The sequence below is a fragment of the Amphiura filiformis genome, chromosome 1, assembly GCF_039555335.1.
Source record: "Amphiura filiformis chromosome 1, Afil_fr2py, whole genome shotgun sequence".
Taxonomy (NCBI): Eukaryota; Metazoa; Echinodermata; class Ophiuroidea; order Amphilepidida; family Amphiuridae; genus Amphiura; species Amphiura filiformis.
The window spans coordinates 35253618-35259558 of NC_092628.1; positions in this window are offsets into that span (position 1 = coordinate 35253618).

The window sequence follows — 5941 nt, forward strand, 5'->3', positions numbered from 1 at the left end:
TCAGCTTAATTGGAGCATTTTGAGAAGCTTGACCTTTGACCCCTTTATGACCCCTTAATGACCTTAAATACATTTTTAAATGTTGAAAACATGTTTAGAATGTCACAAGGATCATTGCATTTAAATTTAAGCTCAATCGGAGCATTTTCAGTTAAAATGACCTTTTTTTTTTACCCCTGGATGACTTCCGACGTTTGGAAATATTTTTATTATATTCTTTATGTTTTCCTCTTTCATATGACACCACTCATGGGGTCATACCTTCGTGGCATTTAGAGATATGTCCATTTCAGACCAAATGGTTAGTCAGTTAGTAAGCTAACTTAGTAGTAAGCTAGTAAGTAAGCTAGTAAGTAAGCTAGTAAGTAAACTAGTAAGCTAGTAACATTCACTCTTATAGGCTGATACCATTTCATGGTTCAGCAAAAATAATAAGTAACGGTCTTAGAATTAAATTATCTGTTTTCACAAATTGAATTGACTTGGTGATCGAGCTTGGCAACATGCCGAAAACAAATATTTAGGCCTACCCACCCAAAAATCTGAAAAATAAGGTCAAGTTCTTTAGAATGTTTTTTTTTTTTTATATATTTGAATTTTCAGATGTTTGGTATAAATTTTTGCTGAACCATGAAATGGTATCAGCCTATATTAGTGAATGTCGGGTTACTTACTTACTTACTAGCTTACTTACTTACTTACTTACTAGCTTACTTACTAGCTTACTAACTGACTAACCATTTGGTCTAAAATGGACATATCTCTAAATGCCACGAAGGTATGACCCCCCAAGTGGTGTCATATGAAAGAGAAAAATGTAAAGAATATAATAAAAATATTTCCAAACGTCAGAGGTCATCTAGGGGTCACAGGGTCAAAAAAGGTCATTTTAAACTGAAAATGCTTCAATTGAGCTGAAATTTAAATGCAATGATCCTTATGACATTCTAAACATTTAAACAATATTTTAAAATTCATTTAAGGTCACTAAGGGGCCAAAGGTCAAGTTTTTCAAAATGCTCCAATTGAGCTGAAATTTATATGCAATGCTCTTTATGACATTCTAAACATTTTAAAAACATTTTCAGATTCATTTAAGGTCATTAAGGGGTCATAAAGGGGTCAAAGGTCAAGTTTTCCAAAATGCTTCGATTGAGCTGAAATTTAAATAGGCTACAATGATCCTTATGACATTCTAAACATGTTGAAAATATTTTAAAATTCATTTAAGGTCATTAAGGGCAATAAAGGGCCAAAAGTCAGTGCTTCAATTGAGCTGAAATTTAAATGCAATGATCCTTATGACATTCTTAACATGTTTTAAATATTTTAAAATTCATTTAAGGTCATTAAGGGGTCATACAGAGGTCAAAATTCAAGTTTTCAAAATGCCAGCTTTCCACGATCAAGGTATATTAAAACGGGAATTAATGAAACAGTCCTTAACATTAACACCACTCGGGCGGTCATACCTTCGTAGCATTTCGAGATTATGTCCATTAAAGACACCGGGTGACAGTGGTATAGGGCTACCACAATACATGTAGCCTATACTGCCGAAGCCACATGGTTCAGCTATGGTGCGGTTCCGGGGTGCGGTTATGGCGCTCTAGTTGCAACCTGCTTGTAATTCACGGCTCAGTGGCCCCTGCCTGGACCCCGCCTGGCTAATAATTACTTGGTACACCAGAGATACTAAAATCAATACCCGGGATCGATGTGTCGTGATAGTACCAAGGTACATTCGCGAATTAATTTTGACAAAATTAGTCGGAATAATGAAGTCGGAAGTCGAAATTTCTGACAAAACTATAAGCTACTAATAGTAGCCTACTATATGACATATAAACGGTATAGCCCGATATGATGTGCTTTAGAAATTTGGAAAATATCTTTCATTAGCGAATTATGTTAGTTTGAAAAGCAAAAACGTTGACCCCCCCCCCCCCCCGCTCGTGCATGGGAGCTCATGGGGCAAGTTGAAGCCTTTGAAATCTGAAGCCTACACACCTATGAAGTTTACTGACACCAGGACATCATATGCATAGTTTGTATCGTCAGGCAAAGAGGGAAACTTCCGAACTTATCCGAACAAAAATGGGCTGTGTGAAAAGTACAAAAAAAAAAAAGGCCCGTCGCATGAATGTCACGTGCAGGTGCAAAATTTCTCGCCCCCACCCAGTTTTACCACCCCATCAGAGCTCATATAAATAAATAATCAAATATGAATGACGCATGACAAAAAAAAAATCAAAATTTACATTAGAGCGATAACCGCACCATAGCTGAACCACGTGGCTTCGGCAGTTTATTGTGGTAGGCCTATACCACTGTCACCCGCAGTCTGTAATGGACATAATCTCGAAATGCTACGAAGGTATGACCGCCCGAGTGGTGTTAAAGCTTGTTAATGAAAGAGGAAAAGTAAAGAATATAAAATAAACTAGAGCAACTGTGCCCTTTGCAAGGGCACAAGGTAAGTTAGGCGGATGACTGTGACGATCTGATCAAGCAGCAATACTGTGCTGGATAGTATATATTAATTTTAATAAGACTGTTTCATTAATTGCTCGAGGAAAGCGGGCATTTTGAAAACTTGACTTTTGACCTCTGTATGACCCCTTAATGACCTTAAATGAATTTTAAAATATTTAAAACATGTTAAGAATGTCATAAGGATCATTGCATTTAAATTTCAGCTCAATTGAAGCATTTTGGAAACTTGACCTTTGACCCCTTTATTGCCCCTTAATGACCTTAAATGAATTTTAAAATATTTTCAACATGTTTAGAATGTCATAAGGATTATTGCGTTTAAATTTCAGCCCAATCGGAGCATTTTAAAAAACTTGACCTTTGACCCCTTTATGACCCCTTAATGACCTTGAATGAATTTTAAAATATGTTCAAATGTTTAGAATGTCATAAGGATCATTGCATTTAAATTTCAGCTCAATTGGAGCATTTTAAAAACCTTGACCTTTGGCCCCTTTATGACCCCTTAATGACCTTAAATAAATTTTGAAATGTTTTAAACATGTTGAGAATGTCATAAGGATCATTGCATTTAAATTTCAGCTCAATCGGAGCATTTTTGGTTAAAATTACCTTTTTTGACCCCTGTGACCCCTGGATGACCTCTGACGTTTGGAAATATTTTTATTATATTCTTTAAGTTTTCCTCTTTCATATGACACCACTCATGGGGTCATACCTTCGTCAACATTTAGAGATATGTCCATTTCAGACCAAATGGTTAGTGAGTTAATAAGCTAGTAACTTAGTAAGCTAGTAACTTAGTAAGCTAGTAACTTAGTAAGCTAGTAACTTAGTAAGCTAGTAACTTAGTAAGCTAGTAACTTAGTAAGCTAGTAACTTAGTAAGCTAGTAACTTAGTAAGCTAGTAACTTAGTAAGCTAGTAACTTAGTAAGCTAGTAACTTAGTAAGCTCAGGGCCGGATTTACCTTTTTGGGGGCCCTGGGCCAGGCCAAAATTTGGAGGCCCCTAACGCACCGTGAGGAAGGCATGTGGCCAAATTAGATTTTACTAAGACATTTGCGCGCGAAGCGCGCGAAAAATGTCAATTTTAGACTGTTTTAGCCCAAATTGAAGCTTAATTTTGCTATATAATAGGACAGTGCGCGCGAAGCGCGCAAAATTTTGCAATTTTTGTACCCTATTTTGGCCCAAAACATGGTGTTTTTCGGCTAAAATGGAAGATGCACACTGCACAGGCAATTTTGGGGGCCCCAAAATGTGGGGGCCCTGGGCCCGGGCCCATCTGGCCCTATGGTAAATCCGGCCCTGAGTAAGCTAGTAACTTAGTAAGCTAGTAAGCTAGTAACATTTACTCATATAGGCTGATACCATTTCATGGTTCAGCAAAAATGGTTATGATGCTGATGAAATAAAAACCCCTTTAAAAGGGAGTGCTCAGGCATGATTGGAACACATGGTTGTGCAATGTAGGTCGTTGGTGTTGAATAAGGTCGCGTTTCGTATAATTAGGGCTAATGATACTGTTTTTTATGTAGGCCTACATAAGATTAAGATATAAGATTGTGAAGATCCTCAAGCATTTTGATTAAAAGGGTAAATATAACGTTCCGCCAGGGTGATTAGCCTCTTCAATATTTAGAGACTGCATAATATGCAGTGCATATCTACTAATGTAGAGTCTATAAAGGATATGATGTGTGATAGATAATGATAATGATAAGGTTTTTTATGATTTGGATGATTCATAAATAGTTTTAGGAAATACTGTAACATTTTAACGTTCCAGAAGGCTGATTATAGCATTGTCTAAAATGATAAGAATATCCCATTTTGTCTGTTTTTGTTATTTTTGTTTTGTTTTTGGTAGGGAAGTGCAAAATTATGATGAAGCTGGAGGGGATCATGAAATAACCAAAAACTTGTATAATTTAATACAAAATCAATTAAAATTGTATGAAAACAACAAGGCTTTACTTAAAGACGATTTCCTTCAAATTTGTTTTATACTCAAAATGCTGAAATAATGCTATAGTAATAATTATCGGGAAGGGTTTCTGTCCATTTTGAGCTGAAATAACAAGGTAAATGAAAGAACTGAACCCTGCTGGTTAGTTATTTTGGCCATTTAACACGCAGTTCTATAGGAGAACATAATGTCACAATTCTTTGAATTTATATATAAATGACATTATGTCGAACTTTGTTCTGTTGACCTACAAACACAACCAATTTGGCTGATTCCATTTAGGTTGGGACATGTGTAAACATTACAAATATGCCAAAAAAATCAGGTTTGAAAAATATTAACCAATTTTATATTAAGATCGTACATTGTGGCTTTAACATTTCAGAACTTACCATAGTCTTTAGAATAACTCAACTTAGGCAATGTGTTATTTTAGAAAATATTGAATTAGAATACAGTTAGCTTAGAATATGTATGAATATAATATCTAGAAGAATAAACAGGGAAACAATATTTTGATGATATTCATTATGCACTGGACTTCAACTTGAAAGAGCGGTAAAAGCAGGGATATGAGGTAAAAGTTAAAGGTTTAAAACTGGACCTAAATGCTGAGAACCTCATTAGTGCCAACTTACTTTCAACTATATAGAGAGTAAAAGTAAAAGTTGAAGGTAATATAAACTAAACCTATTCAGGTAATGCATCAAAATACTGTGTGCAATGTAATAATAAATTTGGCCTTAAAATTCAATGTTGTTAATAATGTTGTTAAATGCTGGGCTAATTATATCAAATCCATACCCAGGTCAGAACAAGCCTTCTTACCTCTCAATGCAAATTTAAACTATTTAAGAAGTTCATGGGCAGTATGTAATTTACTAACTTGAACTTCCAGACCACTATCAATCTGTCAACACCTGATTATTGAAATATCGTCCCCAGGTAAAAAAAACACCCTCCACTGGGCTACAGAACACAGTTTAAAAAATAATTTCATGGGAAATGAGGCTAATATTCTATGCCCACCTCAAGTTACTTATATAGATATCTCACTGCTGCATATATATTATGAACTACGGTATGTTATAGGGAGTGAGGTTAATTTTTAAATAGCTAGCATTTTTATAGTGCATTTCCATTACCAGGCATTATCCTATAAAATATTTCTAGTGAAGACAAAGCAAAAGCATTTGCAGAAGAAGCCTGACTTGGAGCTACTTATGTTCAAAGGTCTACTTTAATTCCAAGGTCTAAACTGGATGTAGGCCTATATACTCACTCAGGTGTACCTGAGCGAAAAAAAAATCCCATCCTGATCCTGGACCACAAGTCGCGGACGAAATTATATCTAGCGTGCACAATTTGCCAACGAGACTGAAACTAGCATGGCGCGATTAGGAGTTTCACAGTCTTTTTCCGCGAAAAAAAAAATCTGTATTGATTATGTTAGTAATACCACCAACTTATCAAAG